We start from the raw sequence: 17,612 nt of genomic DNA, 5'->3' as shown, positions 1-17,612 counted from the left end.
GATCTGATAGACAGAGAGCCTGAAGAGCTATGGGTGGAGGTTTGTGATATTGTACAGGATACAGGGATCAAGACCATCCTCAAGAAAAATAAATACAAAAAAGCAAAAGGCTATCTGAGGAGGCCTTACAAATAGCTGTGAAAAGAAGAGAAGTGAAAAGGAAAGATACACCCATTTGAATGCAGAGTTCCAAAGAATAGCAAGGAGAGATAAGAAAGCCTTCCTCAGTGATCAATGCAAAGAAATAGAGAAAGACAATAGAATGGGAAAGACTAGAGATCTCTTCAAGAAAATTAGAGATACTAAGGGAACTCTTCATGCAAATATGGGCACAATAAAGGACAGAAATGGTATGGACCTAACAGAAGCAGAAGATATTAAGAAGAGGTGACAAGAATACATGGAAGAAGTATACAAAAATGGTCTTTATGACCCAGATAACCAAGATGGTTTTTTCACTCACCTAGAGCCAGACATCCTGGAATGTGAAGTCAAGTGGGCCTTAGGAAGCATCACTAGAAACAAAGCTAGTGGAGGTAATGGATTCCAGTTGAGCTGTTTCATATCCCAAAAGATGATGCTGCAGAAGTGCTGCACTCAATATGTCACCAAATTTGGAAAACTCAGCAGTGGCCAAAACTGGAAAAGGTCAGTTTTCATTCCAATCCCAGAGAAAGGCAATGCCAAAGAATGCTCAAACTACTGCACAATTGCACTCATCTCATGCTAGCAAAGTAATGCTCAAAATTCTCCAAGTCAGGCTTCAACAGTACGTCAATGGTGAATTTCAAGATGATCAAGCTAGATTTAGAAAAGGCAGAGGAACCTAGATCAAATTGCCAACATCTGTTGGATCATCAAAAAAGCAATAAAGTTCCAGAAAAGCATCTACTTCTGCTTTATTGACTATGCAAAAGCCTTTGATTGTGTGGATCACAATAAACTGTGGAATGTTCTTCCAGAGATTGGAATACCAGACCACCTGACCTGCCTCCTGAGAAATCTGTATGCAGGTCAAGAAGCAACAGTTAGAACTGGACATTGAACAACAGACAGGTTCCAAATCGGGAAAGGAGTATGTCAAGGCTGTATATTGTCACCCTGCTCATTTAACTTATATCCGGAGTACATCATGAGTAATGCTGGACTGGATGAAGCACAAGCTGGAATCAAGATTGCTGGAAGAAATATCAATAACCTCAGATATGCAGATGACACCACCCTTATGGCAAGAAAGTGAAGAACTAAGGAACCTCTTGGTGAAAGTGAAATAGGAGAGTGAAAAAGTTGGCTTAAAACTCAGCATTCAGAAAACTAAGATCGTGGCATCAGGTCCCATCACTTCATGGCAAATGGAGAAACGATGGAAACAGTGAGAGACTTTATTTTGGGGGGCTGCAAAATCACTGCAGATGATGACTGCAGCCATGAGATTAAAAGACGCTTGCTCCTTGGAAGAAATGTTATGACTAATCTAGACAGCAAATTAAAAAATAGAGACATTAGTTTTCCAACGAAGATCTGTCTAGTCAAAGCTATGGTTTTTTCAGGAGTCATGTATGGATGTGAAAGTTGGACTATAAAGAAAGCTGAGCACCGAACAATTGATGTGTTTGAACTGTGGTGTTGGAGAAGATCTTGAGAGTCCCTTGGACAGCATGGAGATCCAACCAGTCAATCCTAAAGGAAGTCAGTCCTGGGTGTTCATTGGAAGGACTGATGCTGAAGGTGAAACTCCAATTCTTAGGCCTCTTGATGTAAAGAACTGCTGCTGCTGCTAAGTCACTTCAGTTGTGTCTGACTCTGTGTGACCCCATAGATGGCAGCCCACCAGGCTTCCCCGTCCCTGGGATTCTCCAGTCAAGAACACTGGAGTGGGTTGCCATTTCCTTCTCCAATGCATGAAAGTGAAAAGTGAAAGCGAAGTCACTCAGTCGTGTCCGACTCCTATCGACCGCGTATACTGCAGCCTACCAGGCTCCTCCATCCATGGGATTTTCCAGGCAAGAGTACGGGACTGGGTTGCCATTGCCTTCTCTGGATGTAAAGACCCTGATGCTGGAAAAGATTGAAGGTTGGAGGAGAAGGGGATAGCAAAGGATGAGATAGTTGGATGGCATCACCCACTCAATGGACATGAGTTTGAGCAAACTCCAGGAGTTGGTGATGGACAGGGAAGCCTAGTGTGCTGCAGTCCATGCAGTCACAAAGAGTTGGACACAACTGAGCGACTGACCTAAACTGAAAAGTCACTAAAGGAATTAATGAGCTGCCCCCCACCTTAAAACAACAACTATGAGGCATATAGTAAGCAAGCAAAATAATAGTCTCTTTAAAGTATAAATGAATTAAACTCTCCCAGCAAAACACCAAGATTGAGAAAATGGATTTAAACACTGGAATCCACTGTGTACTCTAACTACAACAGTCACTTCAGATCCAAAGGCCAAATAGTTTGAAATTTTGAAAATAATACTCCATGCAAATAATAAGCAAAAAAGTTCAGGTGTGGCTGTATTAAAATAGACATATACAAAATAGACAAAGTCTAAAAAGTTGGAAGAAACAAAAACATTAATACAAATTTCAATAGAGAAAAGTGATATAATAATTATTTACATGCCTACTGACAGATTGTCAAAATATATGAATCAAAAACTGACAGTTGAAAGAGAATAATAGATAATTCTACAATAATAGTTGGAAACTCCTGGGCTCTGGTAATGATAATGTGTAGTTCAGTTAAACAGAAGTAAGGAAATAAATGACTAAGTAACTCCCTGCCTAATAGCCATATACAGAACACCATAGCCAACAATAGCATACATGTTTATCTCAAGTGTCCATGGAACATTTTCCAGAATAGACCATATGTCTGGCCACAGATTAAGTTTCAATAGATTTGTAAAAAGATGTATAAAGTATCTTCTCCAACCACAATGGGATAATGTTAGAAATAAATAAAGGAGGAAAACTGGAAAATCCACACTATTGTTGAAATTAAACAGTACACTGTTGAACAACTAGTGGGTCAAAGAAATTACATGGGAAATTAGGAAGTACTTAGAAACAAAAACAGAAACGCAACATGCCAAAACTATTGTTCATCGCTAAGCTGTGTCCAACTCTTTGTGACCCTATGAACTGCAGCACAACAGGCTTCACTGTTCTTTGTTATCTCCTGGAATTTGTGCAAACTCATGTCCATTGAGTCAGTGATGCCGTCCAACCATTTCATCCTCTGTCACCCCCTTCTTCTCTTGCCCTCAATCTTTCCCAGAATCAAAATCTTTTCCAGTGAATCAGCTCTTCTCATGAGGGAGCAAAATTACTGGAGCTTCAGCTTCAGCGTTAGTCCTTCCAATGAATATTCAAGGGTTGATTTCCTTTAAGATTGACTGGTTGCTTTGACCAAAACTATGGGATGTATCAAAAGTAGTGCTTAGAGGAGATTTTATAGTTAGAATCACTAACATTAAAAAACAAAGATTTCAAATCAATGAGTTAGCTTTATAACTTTAAAGGACTAGAAAAAGAAGAACAAACTAAACCCAACGTAGGAACATAATAAAAATTAGAGTGGAGATAAGTGAAATAAGGAATTTAAAAAATCGAGAAAATCAATAGAACCAAAAGTTGATTGCTCAAAAACAAAATTGACAAACCTATACCTATAGTGATAAAGGAAAAAAAAAAAATCACTAAAATCTGAAATGAAATTGGAGACATTCTACATTACAGATTCTATAGAAATAAAAAGGACTGTAAAAGTACTGTAATAATTCTCCACTAATATATAACTAGATAAAATGGACAAATTCCTAGAAACACAAACTTACTAAAGACTAAACTGCAAAGAAATAGAAATTCTGAATAGACCTGTAACTAGGACAGAGATTGAATCAGTGATCACAAATCTCCCAACAAAGATAAGCCTTGAGCCTTATGGCTTCACTATTGATTTCTGGCAAGCATTTAAGGAATAATTCAAACTGATTTTTCTTAAACTTTTCACAGAAATTGAAGAGGAAGGAAAGGTTCCTGATTGATTCCATGAGACCAATATTACCCTAATATCAAATAAAGAGAAAGACACTTCAAATAAAGAAGACTGCAGGCCAATATCCCTTTGGTTCAACACTGATGCAAAACTCCTTAAAAGGAGCATATTAAAAAGATTTTACATCATGACCATAAGGGATCTATACTGGAATATAAGGATGGTTCAGCATTGAAAGTCTATCAAACCTAACAGAATGAAGGACAAAAACTACACTATCATCTTAATTGACAGAAAATAATTTGACATAATTCAATATACTTTCATGATAAAAGCATTCAACGAACTGGGAACAGAGGAAACTACCTCAGTATAATAATATTCTTAAATGAAAAACTCATAGCATCATACTCCATGGCAATAGACTTTGAAAGCATTTCCACTAAGAACCAAAACAAGTCAAGGAAGCCCACTGTTGCCACTTTTGTTCAACGTAGTGCTGAAAGTTGTACCCAGAGCAATCTGGCAAGAAAAGAATAAAAAGGATTCAAAGTGAAAAGGAAGAAGTAAATTATGTCTGTTCACAGATGATCTTTTTTTTTTTCAGCTTTAGGGAGATATAGTTGACATATAAAATTCTAAAAGTATACAACACAGTGATTTAACATGTATACACTGGAAAAGAATATCCACATTGATTTATTTCACACATCCATCATACCACATATTTTTGTTTCATTTTCTATTTTAATGAGAACATTTAAGTACTACTCTTTTGCTGCTGCTGCTGCTAAGTTGCTTCAGTCGTGTCTGACTCTGTGCAACCCCAGAGACAGCAGCCCACCAGGCTCCCCCATCCCTGGGATTCTCCAGGCAAGAACACTGGAGTGGGTTGCCATTTCCTTCTCCAACTACTCTCTTAGCAAATTTTAATTATAGATTACATTGTTACCAACTATAGTCATTATACATCATGTCCTTAGTCCTTATTCATTTTATAACAAAGTCTGTAACCTTTACCAACCTTGCTCTACTTCCCACCACCCAGCCCCTGGCAGCCACTTTCCTACTCTCTGGATATGAGCTTAACTTTTTTTTTTTAAATAGAAATGATACCATGCAGTATTTGGTTGTCTTCTGTCTGGTTTCTTTAATGCCTCCAAGCTCATTCACACACAGTGAAATATTATGCATAAGTGTATGTATTCATGTGTGTGTGTGCATACATATATACGTATATCATATTTTCTTGATCCATTGATTTGTTGATGGCCCTGTAGGTTCTCTTGCAATGAACATAGTAGTACAGATACCTCTTCTAAATAATGTTTTTTTTGTTTTTTGTTTTACTTTGAATATATACTAAAAAGTGGAATTAGTGGATCATATAGTAGATAGATTTTAATTTTTTGAGGAATTCTCATGCTGTTCTTCATAGTGACTACCAGTTTACATTTCCACCTGCAGAGTATAAGCCTTCTCTTTTGTTCACATTCTTGCTGGCATTTCTTATCTCTTTCCTTTTTGATGATAGTCATACAAACAGGTGTAAGGTAGGTGATCTCATTGTGATTTTGGTTTGCATTTTTCTGTTGATTGGTTATGTTGAACGTCTTTTCATGTACCTGTTGCACATTGTATGTCTTATTTGGAAAAAAAAAATCTGTTCCAGTCCTTTGCCTATTTTGAAATTGTTTCTTTTTTTCTATTGAATTGTAGATACGATCTTATTTAGAAAACCCTGAAGATCCCCCCCACACACACACACAAAATCAACATACAAAAATCAGTTGCATTTCTATACATGAATAATGAACAATATGAAAAGGACTGATCAATCTGTACATGGAAACAATTCAGTTTACAATAGCATGAAAGTAAGACCAGAAACTATAAAACTCCTAGAAGAAAACATAGGCAAAACACTCTCTGACATAAACCACAGCAGGATCCTCTATGACCCACCTCCCAGAGTAGTGGAAATAAAAGCAAAAATAAACAAATGGGACCTAATCAAACTTAAAAGCTTTTGCACAACGAAGGAAACTATAAGCAAGGTGAAAAGACAGCCTTCAGAATGGGAGAAAATAATAGCAAATGAAGCAACTGACAAAGAATTAATCTCAAAAATATACAAGCAACTCCTGCAGCTCAATTCCAGAAAAATAAACGGCCCAATCAAAAAATGGGCCAAAGAACTAAACAGACACTTGTCCAAAGAAGACATACAGATGGCTAACAAACACATGAAAAGATGTTCAACATCACTCATTATCAGAGAAATGCAAATCAAAACCACAATGAGGTACCATCTCACGCAGGTCAGAATGGCTGCTACCCAAAAGTCTACAAGCAGTACATGCTGGAGAGGGTGTGGAGAAAAGGGAACCCTCTTACACTGTTGGTGGGATGCAAACTAGTACAGCCACTATGGAGAACAGTGTGGAGATTCCTTAAAAAAACTGGAAATAGAACTGCCATATGACCCAGCAATCCCACTGCTGGGCATACACACCGAGGAAACCAGAATTGAAAGAGACGTGTACCCCAATGTTCACTGTAGCACTGTTTATAACAGCTAGGACATGGAAGCAACCTAGATGTCTATCAGCAGATGAATGGATAAGAAAGCTGTGGTACATATACACAATGGAGTATTACTCAGCCATTAAAAAGAATACACTTGAATCAGTTCTAATGAGGTGGATGAAACTGGAGCCTATTATACAGAGTGAAGTAAGCCAGAAGGAAAAACACCAATACAGTATACTAATGCATATATATGGAATTTAAAAAGATGATAATGATAACCCTATATGCGAGACAGCAAAAGAGACACAGATGTATAGAACAGTCTTTTGGACTCTGGGAGAAGGCAAGGGTGAGATGATTTGAAAGAATAGCATTGAAACATGTATATTATCATATGTGAAACAGATTGCCAGTCCAAGTTCAATGCATGAGACAGGGTGTTCAAGGTGCACTGGTGCACTGAGATGACCCAGAGGGATGGGATGGGGAGGGAGGTGGGTGGGGTTTCAGGATGGGGAACACATGTACATCCATGGCTAATTCATGTCAATGTATGGCAAAACCACTACAATATTGTAAAGTAATTAGCCTTCAATTAAAATAAATAAATTTAAAAAATAGCATGAAAGTGAATAAAATGCTTAGGAATTAATGAAGAAGATGAAAGACTTGTATAGTAATAACTATAAAACATTGCTGATAGAAATAAATAAATGGAAACAAATCCCATATTTATGGATTGGAAGATCTAATGGTGTTGAAATATAAATTCTATGGAAAGAGATCTACAGACTCAATGCAGTTCTTATCAAAATCCCCAATTTTTTTTTTTTTTTTTTAGCAATAAGAAAATTCATTCTAAAATCTATATGGAATTTTAAGGGACCCCAAATGGCCAAAACAGTCTTTTGAAGAACAAAGCTGTAATACTCACACTTCCTGATGTCAAAACCTACTACAAACCTAAAATGTGATAATGTCATAAAAACAAACATATAAACCAATGAAATAAAATAGCCCAGAAATGAATGAATGTGTTATACGTATGGTGAAATGTTTTTTGACTAGGTTTCTAAGACCTTTTAAAGAGTCTTTTTAACAAATGGTGCTGAAAAAACTGAATAGTCACATGTAAAAGAATAAACTTGGTCACTTAGCTAACACTATATACAAAAATTATCTCAAAATGGATCAAAGATATAAATTTAAGAGCTAAAACAATGAAACCTTAGAGGAAAATATGGGATAAAGACTTCACAAGTCATGCTTTATCTGGCAATGATTTCTTAGATATGCCACCAACAACACAAGTAACAAAAACCAGTCAAATTGGATTTCATGATAATATTTAAAACTTGAATGTCAAAAAAACAAACCACTATCTATAGAGAAAAAAATCCACCCACAGAATGGGAGAAAATATTTGCTAGTCATGTATCTAATAACAGATTAATATCCAAAGAGCAGTTAGACAGGTTCTGGGCCTCACCTCTCTTCCCTGAAGTTGCTTCTCTATCTTGTGGTTGTCAGTGAGGTGGAGTTATGTTTCCACACTCAGAACAAGAAGCTTCCTGGATATTTGTTGAAGTGCTGTCATCTTCACATATCGTAGTAGGGGCCAAAATTCCATCCTCAGTGCTGAAATGCATTAACAACAGAAGGACAAAGAAGGCAAGGTTCCCAGCCCAAAGGAAACACAGAGATGAAAGCCTCAATGACAATTTAATGAGAGCATATACATTTGGAGTCAGGAACTGCTGTGACAGACCTGTGACCTTGAAGCTACCATTTAGAGAGACTTTATGGAGAGGCTTCTTGGAAAGGAGAAGCTGCTATTCAACAGCGACAAACATAAGATAGATTTGGAAGAGATGAAATAATCATCTCACTTTAAACCCCAGAAAAGGAGGAGACTACTAGACAATTCGTGGATTACAGCCTTGTGGTGGTGAAGGGGCTTGTGTAACTCACTGAAGCTATGAGCTATGTCATGCAGGGCCATCCAAGATGGACAGGTCATAGTGAAGAGTTCTGACAAAATGTGGTTCTCTGGGGGAGGAAATGACAAACCACTCCAGTATTCTTGCCCGGAGAACCCCATGGACAGTATGAAAGGGCACAAAAATATAATGCCAGAAAATGAACCCCCCAGATTGGAAGTTGTCCAGTGTGCTACTGGGGAAGAACAAAGGCCAATTACCAAAAGTTTCAGCAAGAATGAAGCAGCTCGGCCAACGCAGAAATGACATTTAGTTGTGGATGTGCCTGTCAGTGAAAGTGAACTCCAGTGCTGTAAAGAACAATATTGCATAGAAATCTGAAGTATTAGGTCTATGAATCAAGGTAAATTGGGACAAGGTCAAGCAGGAGATGGGCTTGCCAGGTTGTTCAGTGGTAAAGAACCTGCCTGCCAACCAGGAGATTCAGGTTCAATCCCTGAGTCAGGAAGATCCCCTGGCAAAGGAAATGGCAACCCATCCAAGTATTCTGGGCTTCCTTGGTGGCACAGCAGTAAAGAATCTGCTTGCCAATGCAGGAGATGTAGGAGACCCAGATTCAATCCCTGGGTTGGAAAGATATCCTGGAGCAGGAAATGGAAACCCACTCCAGCATCCTTGCCTGGAAAGTTCCATGGACAGAGGGGCCTGCTGGGCTACAGTCCATGGGGTAGCAAAGACTTGGTTATGGCTGAGTGAGAGAGCACATAAGCAGGAGATGGCAAGATTGAACATTGACATCTTAAGAATCAGTGAACTAAAATGGATGGGAATGGGCGAATTTAATTTGGATGACCATTATATTTACTATTGTGGGCAAGAATCCCTTAGAAGAAATGGATTAGTGCTCATAGTCAACAAAAGAGTCCAAAATGCAGTACTTGGGTGCAATCTCAAAAATGACAGAATGATCTCAGTTTGTTTTCAAGATACACCATTCAGTATCACAGTAATCCAAGTCTATGCCCAACCACTGATGCTGAAGAAGCTGGAGCTGACTGATTCTGTGAAGACTTACAACATGTTCTAGAACTAACACTAAAAAATCATTTCCTTTTTATCATAGGGGACTGGGATACAAAAGTAGGTAGTCAATAGATACCTGGAGTAACAAGCAAGTTTGGCTTAGGAGTACAAAATGAAGTAGGGCAAAGGCTAACAGAGTTTTGTCAAGAGAACACACTGGTCATAGCAGGCACCCTCTCCCAACAACACAAGAGACAACTCTACAAATGGATATCACCAGAAGGTCAATACTGGAATCAGATTGACCATATTCTTTGCAGCCAAAGGTGGAGAAGCTGTATACAGTCAACAAAAACAAGATATGTGCTGACTGTGGCTCAGATCAAGAGCTCTTTCTTGCAAAATTCAGACTTAAATTGAAGAAAGTAGGGGAAACCACTAGGCCATTCAGGAATGACCTGATTCATATCCTTTATGATTATGAAGTGGAGGTGATACATAGATTCAAGGAATTAGATCTGACCGACAGTGTCTGATGAGCTAAGGTCAGAAGATGGTAACATTGTATAGGAGGAAGTGATGAAAACTGTCCTAAAGAAAAACAAATGCAAGAAGGTGAACTGGTTGTCTGAGGATACTTTACAAATAGCTGAGGAAAGAAGAGAAATGAAATGGAAGGGAGAAAGGGAAAGCTGTAGCCAACTGAATGCAAAGTTCTACAGAATAGCAAAGAGATATAAGAAGGCCTTCTTAAATGAACAGTACAAAGAAATAGAGGAAAACAATAGAATAGAAAATACCTGAGATTTCTTCAAGAAAATTGGACATATCAAGGGAACATTTCATACAAGGATGGGCACAATAAACGACAGAAATTGTAAGGACCTAATTGAAGCAGACGTGATTAACAAGAGATGGCAAAAATACACAGAAGAACTATACCAAAAAAAAGTCTTAATGATCTGGAAAACCACAATGGTGTGGTCACTCACCTAGACATCCTGGAATGTGAAGTCATGTGGACCTTAAGAATCATTACTAAAAACAAAGATCGTGAAGGTGACAAAACTCCAGCTGAACTATTTCAAATCCTAAAAGATGATGCTGTTAAAGTACTGCACTCAGTTCAGTTCAGTTCATTCACTCAGTTGTGTCCAACTCTTTGCAACCCCATGAATCGCAGCACACTAGGCCTCCCTGTCCATCACCAACTCCCGGAGTTCACCCAAACTCATGTGCATTGAGTCAGTGATGCCATCCAGCTTCTCATCCTCTGTCGTCCCCTCCTCCTCCTGCCCCCAATCTCTCCCAGCATCAGGGTCTTTTCCAATGAGTCAACTCTTCACATGAGGTGGCCAAAGTACTGGAGTTTCAACCTCAGCATCAGTCCTTTCAATGAACACCCAAGACTGGTCTCCTTTAGGATGGACAGGTTGGATCTCCTTGCAGTCCAAGGGACTCACAAGAGTCTTCTCCAGCACCACAGTTTGAAAGCATCAATTCTTTGGAACTCAATATGCCAGCAAATTTTGAAAACTCAGCTGTAGTCACAGGACTGGAAACGGGCAGTTTTTATTCCAGTCCCTAAGAAGGGAAATGCCAAAGAATGTTCAAACTACCATACAATTGTGCTCATTTCACATGCTTTCCCATTATACCAAGGTTATAGACTCCCTTGGTGACTCAATAGTAAAGAATCTGCCTGCAATGCAGGAGATATGGGTTCAATCCCTAGGTCAAGAAAATCACCTGGAAAAGAAAATGGGAGTCTATTGCAGTATTCTTGCCTTGAAAATCCCATGGGCAGAGGAGCCTCCAAGGTCACACTCTTGGGTCACAAGAGTCAGACATGATTTAGCAAGTAAACCATCAGCCGCAACCTCAGCACCGTTATGCTCAAAATCCTTCAAGCTAGGCTTTGGCAGCACGTGAACCAAGAACTTCCAGATGAACAAGGCAGGGTGTTAAGAGGTAGAGGAACCAGAGAGCAAATTGCCAACATTCTTTGGATCATGGAGAAAGCAAGGGAGTTAACAGAAAAATATCTATTTCTGTTTCATTGGCTACCCTAAAGCCTTTGACTGTGTGGATCGCAACAAATTGGAAAATTCTTCAAGAGATGGGAGTAGCAGACCACCTTACCTGTTTCCTGAAAAATCTGTATGCAGGTCAAGAAGAAACAGAACCCAACATGGAAAAGCTGACTGGTTCAAAATTAGGAAAGAATTATGACAAGACTGTATAATGTCACCATGCTTATTTAACTTGTGTGCACAGTAAATCATGCTAAATGCTGGGCTGGATGAATCACAAGCTGGGATCAAGACTGCCAGAAGAAATGGCAACAACCTCAGATATGCAGATGATATCATTCTAATGGTAGACAGTGAAGATGAACTAAAGACCTTCTTGATGAAGGTAAAAGTGGAGAGTGAAAAAGCTGGCTTGAAACTCAATAGTTAAAAAAAAATAATAAGAAGAAAATGGCATCTGGCCACATCAGTTCATGGGAAGTAGAAGGGGGAAAAGTGGAAGCAGTGACAGATTTTATATTTTTGGTTTCCAAAATCACTGTGGACCATGACTGCAGCTATTAAATAAAAAGTCACTTGTTCCTTGGAAGGAAAGCTATGACAAACATAGAGTATAGAAAAGCAGAGGCATCACTTTGCCGACAAGAGTCCGTATAGTCATAACTGTAGTTTTTCCAGTAATCATGTCCAGATGTGAAATTAGTCCATAAAGAAGGCTGAGAGCTGAAGAATTTATGCTTTTTAATTGTGGTGTTGGAGAAGACTCGTAAGAGTCCCTTGGACTGCAAGGAGATCAAACCAGTCAATCCTAAAGGAAATCACCCCTGAGTACTTATTGGAAGGACTATTGATGAAGCTGAAGTCCCAATACTTTGGCTACTTTATGCAAAGAGCTGACTCATTGAAAAGTACTCTGATGCTGGGAAAGACTGTAGACTAAAGGAGAAGGTGACTTCAGAGTATGAGATGGTTAGATAGCATTACCAACTCACTGGACATGAATCTGAGCAAACTACAGGAGATAGTGAAGGACTGAGGAGCCTGACATGCTGCAGTCCATGGGGTCACAAAGAGTTGGACACAAGGATGGAGGAATGGGGACCTGAATTGGTACAGAATTTCAGTTTTACTAGATAAAAAGAGTTATGTAAATCAGTGGTGGCAATGGTTGTACAATTTAATACCAATTTATTTGGTATTAAATACCAATACCAATTTATTAATACCAATTGAATTTAATACCAATGAACTATGCTTTAAAAATTAATGGTAAATTTTTATGTATGTGTTTACAGAAATTAAAAAAACCTGCCTATAAATAAATATCCTGCTTTATTCATCATCCTCCAAATTGGAAACAACCCAAAAGTTTTTCAATTATTTTTGTACCTCTACATAAAACAGTGACAACTGATCATGGAATTGTATGGATTTATCTCAAGTGTATCATATTTGGTAAAATAAACCAGACTCAGAAAAACACATACTATAGGCAAAACACTCTATGACATACATCACAGCAGGATCCTCTATGACCCACCTCCCAGAATATTAGAAATAAAAGCAAAAATAAACAAATGGGACCTAATTAAAAGCTTCTGCACAACAAAGGAAATTATAAGCAAGGTGAAAAGACAGCCTTCAGAATGGGAGAAAATAATAGCAAATGAAGCAACTGACAAACAACTAATCTCAAAAATATACAAGCAACTCCTACAGCTCGATTCCAGAAAAATAAATGACCCAATCCAAAAATGGGCCAAAGAACTAAATAGACATTTCTCCAGAGAAGACATACAGATGACTAACAAACACATGAAAAGATGCTCAACGTCACTCATTATCAGAGAAATGCAAATCAAAACCACTATGAGGTACCATTTCACCCCAGTCAGAATGGCTGAGATCCAAAAGTCTACAAGCAATACATGCTGGAGAGGGTGTGGAGAAAAGGGAACCCTCTTACACTGTTGGTGGGAATGCAAACTAGTACAGCCACTATGGAGAACAGTGTGGAGATTCCTTAAAAAACTGGAAATAGAACTGCCTTATGATCCAGCAATCCCACTGCTGGGCATACACACTGAGGAAACCAGAATTGAAAGAGACACGTGTACCCCAGTGTTCATCGCAGCACTGTTTATAATAGCCAGGACATGGAAGCAACCTAGATGTCCATCAGCAGATGAATGGATAAGAAAGCCATGGTACATACACACAATGGAGTATTACTCAGCCATTAAAAAGAATACATTTGAATCAGTTCTAATGAGGTGGATGAAACTGGAGCCTATTATACAGAATGAAGTAAGCCAGAAAGAAAAACACCAATACAGTATACTAATGCATGTATATGGAATTTAGAAAGATGGTAATGATAACCCTGTATGCGAGAGAGCAAAAGAGATGTATAGAACAGTCTTTTGGACTCTGTGGGAGAGGGAGAGGGTGGGATGATTTGGGAGAATGGCATTGAAACATGTATAATATCATATATGAAACAAGTCGCCAGTCCAGGTTTGATGCACGATACTGGATGCTTGGGGCTGGTGCACTGGGATGACCCAGGGGGATGGTATGGGGAGGGAGGAGGGTTCAGGATTGGGAACACATGTATACCTGTGGCGGATTCATTTTGATGTATGACAAAACCAATACAGTATTGTAAAGTTAGAAAAAAAAATCACATACTATGTGGCTACATTTTTATATAATAGTATAAAATTAAAACTATAGAACAGCTAGTGAATTGGATAACCTGGTGAATGGTTACCAAGGGGCCAGGTCTGGTAGACAAGTTGACTACAAAGAGAATTGTGAAGTGTGATAGAAATATCTATTGTAATCTTTTCAAAAGTTCCATAAATCTTTATTGAGCTCCCATGGGTTGCAACATAGAGATATAATTTTATTGTTCTCTGTGTGTTTATCCAGTTTGCCAATACCAAATGTTGCAGAGACTATCCTTTCCCCTTGGGTGTTCTTTGTTCTCCTATACAGTTGACTGTATATTTAGAGGTTTTAATTTGGGGCTTTCTGATCTGCTCCACTAGTCTATTTTTGTGCCATTCCCTACTGTTTTTTTGTTTTTATTACTATAGATTTAAAGCATAATTTAAAATAAGGAAATGTGATACTTTCAGTTTTGTTCTTTTTCCTTAGTACTGTTTTTGTTATTTAGGGTTTTGGGGGGATCCATACAGATTTTAAGATTGTTTTCTTCTGTTTCTATACAGAAAGTCATTGACATTTGATGGGAATTGTGTTGAATCTATAGGTGGATTTGGGTAGTATGGGTATTTTAGTAACATTAATTCTTCCAACCCATGAACACAGGGTATTTTTTCATGTGTTTGTGTCTTCTTCAGTTTCTTTTGCAAACTCATGATTTTTGTTGTACCAATGTTTCACTTTCTTGGTTAAAATTATTCCTAAATATTTTGTTATTTTGAATGAGATAGATTTCTTTATTTTTTTAGATGTTACATGATTAAATCAATGTATAGAAATATAATTGATTTCTGTATGTTAATTTTGTATCTTGCAACTTTACTGAAATTGCTGACTAGTTACAATACTTTCTTTGGCTGAGTCTTTGAGATTTTCAATGTACAAACCCATATTATCTGGAAATAACTACAGTTTTACTTCTTCTTTTTGGATGTGAATGCCTTTTGTTTCTTTGTCTCACCAAATTGCTCCAGTTAGAACTTCTGCTGTATTAAATAAGAGTGATAAAAGAGGACCTCTTTGTTTTGTTACTGATCTTAGATGAAAAGGTTTCAAATTTTTTCCTTTGAATATAATGTTAGGTGTGTATTTCTTGTATATGGCCTTTATTTTGTTGAGGTATGTTCCTTCTATGCCCAATCTGTGTAGTACTTTTATCGTGAAAGGATGTTGTGTTTTGTAAAATGATTCTTCTATATCCAGTGAGATGATTGAGATATTTGTCTTTAATTTTCTTAAAAAGTTACATTTATTATATATGTTGAACCATTCTTGCATCCCAGGGATAAATCTTACTTGGTCATGATGTATACGCATTTTAATGTATTCTTTAGTTGAATTTGCTAATATTTTGTTGAGAATTTTTACATCTATATACACCAGAGATACTGTCCTATAGTTTTCTTTTCTTGTGGTGTTCTTAGGTGACTTTCATATCAGGATAACATGGGCCTCATGGGATAAGTTGGAGGTATTTCTTCTCAATTTTCTGGAAGAGTTTCAAGAAGGGATGGTGTTAATTCTTCTGAAAATGTTCAGTAGAATTTGCCAGTGAAATTGTCTGGTCCTGGGGTTTGGGTTTTGGAAGGGCTTTGATTACTGATTCACTTTCTTTACTTGCTAATTTATTTAATAACTTTCATGATTCAGTCTTAATAGGTTGTGTGTTTCTAGAAATGTTTCTACTTCTTCTACATGATTTAATTCATTAGCATCTAATTGTTTTTAATAGTTTCTTATGACTTTCTGTATTTCTTCAGTATTATCATCTTCTTCGTTTCTTTCTAGTTTTATTTCTCTTTTCTTCATAGTTAGCCCAGCTAAGGCAATGGCAACCCACTCCAGTACTCTTAACTGGAAAATCCCATGGACGGAGGAGCCTGGTAGGCTGCGGTCCATGGGGTCGTGAAGAATCGGACACGACTGAGTGACTTCACTTTCCCTTTTCACTTTCATGCATTGGAGAAGGAAATGGCAACCCACTCCAGTGTTCTTGCCTGGAGAATCCCAGGATGGCGGAGCCTGGTGGGCTGCCGTCTATGGGGTCACACAGAGTCAGACACGACTGAAGTGACTTAGCAGCAGCAGCAGCAATCCAGCTAAAGATTTGTAATTTTTAAAAATCTTTATGAAGAAGCAGCTTAATTTTGTTGAACCTTTTTATTTTGCTGATCTCTATTCATATTTTTTCCCTCTAATCCTTACTACTTTCTTCCTTATGCTAACGTTGAGCTTACTTTGCTCTTTTTTTCTAGGTCCTTGAGATATAAAATAAGACTTTTTTGTAATTTTTCTAATTTCTTAATATCTACATTTAACACAATGAACACATCTCTCAAAATTGTTTTTGCTTTATACCATGCATTTTGATATGTTGTATTTCCATTTTCGTTCCAGATAGTTTTTCTTTTTTACTTTACTTTTTTTTTTTTTCATTGATTTACACAATTTTGTGTTTTCTGTCAAAGCTCAACATGAATCAGCCATAGGTATACATATATCCCCTCCCTTTTGAACCTCCCTCCTATCTGCCACCCCAGCCCACCCCTCTAGATTGATACAAAGCTCCTGTTTCAGTTTCCTGAGCAACACAACAAATTCCCATTGGCTATCTATTTTACGTATGGTAATAAAAAAATGCAAAAAAGCAAAATGGCTGTCTGGGGAGGCCTTACAAATAGCTGTGAAAAGAAGAGAAGTGAAAAGCAAAGGAGAAAAGGAAAGATATAAGCATCTGAATGCAGAGTTCCAAAGAATAGCAAGAAGAGATAAGAAAGCCTTCCTCAGCGATCAATGCAAAGAAATAGAGGAAAACAACAGAATGGGAAAGACTAGAGATCTCTTCAAGAAAATCAGAGATACCAAGGGAACATTTCATGCAAAGATGGGCTCGATAAAGGACATAAATGGTATGGACCTAACAGAAGCAGAAGATATTAAGAAGAGGTGGCAAGAATACACAGAAGAAATGTACAAAAATGATCTTCACAACCCAGATAATCACAATAATGTGATCACTCACCTAGAGCCAACATCCTGAAATGTGAAGTCAAGTGGGCCTTAGAAAGCATCACTACGAACAAAGCCAGTAGAGGTGATGGAATTCCAGTTGAGCTATTCCAAATCCTGAAAGATGATGCTGTGAAAGTGCTGCAGTCAATATGCAAGCAAATTTGGAAAACTCAGCAGTGGCCACAGGACTGGAAAAGGTCAGTTTTCATTCCAATCCCAAAGAAAGGCAATGCCAAAGAATGCTCAGACTACCACACAATTGCACTCATCTCACATGCTAGTAAAGTAATGCTGAAAATTCTCCAAGCCAGGCTTCAGTAATACGTGAACCGTGAACTTCCT

The 17,612-nt window shown here is 37.9% G+C and overlaps 2 protein-coding genes across 3 annotated transcripts in view; both read left to right on the top strand.

Annotated features, from left to right (window-relative positions):
* LOC109556002 (amylase alpha 2B) overlaps positions 1-17,612 on the top strand; it is a 72,850-nt gene that overhangs the window by 14,500 nt on the left and 40,738 nt on the right. The gene's annotated exons all lie outside the window — the stretch shown is intronic.
* Positions 1-17,612, top strand: part of RNPC3 (RNA binding region (RNP1, RRM) containing 3) — a 75,891-nt gene that overhangs the window by 40,935 nt on the left and 17,344 nt on the right. For both annotated transcript variants that reach the window (XR_011565775.1, XR_011565774.1), the window contains one exon: positions 4,018-17,612. This exon is cut by the window's right edge and continues 17,344 nt beyond it. The gene's annotated coding sequence lies outside the window, so the exon portion shown is untranslated. The remainder of the gene's footprint in view (positions 1-4,017) is intronic.

This window comes from Bos indicus, chromosome 3 (assembly GCF_029378745.1).
Source record: "Bos indicus isolate NIAB-ARS_2022 breed Sahiwal x Tharparkar chromosome 3, NIAB-ARS_B.indTharparkar_mat_pri_1.0, whole genome shotgun sequence".
Lineage (NCBI taxonomy): Eukaryota > Metazoa > Chordata > Mammalia > Artiodactyla > Bovidae > Bos > Bos indicus.
The sequence above is the reverse complement of the archived record's forward strand: the minus strand, read 5'-3'. Positions and strand labels throughout refer to the sequence as shown.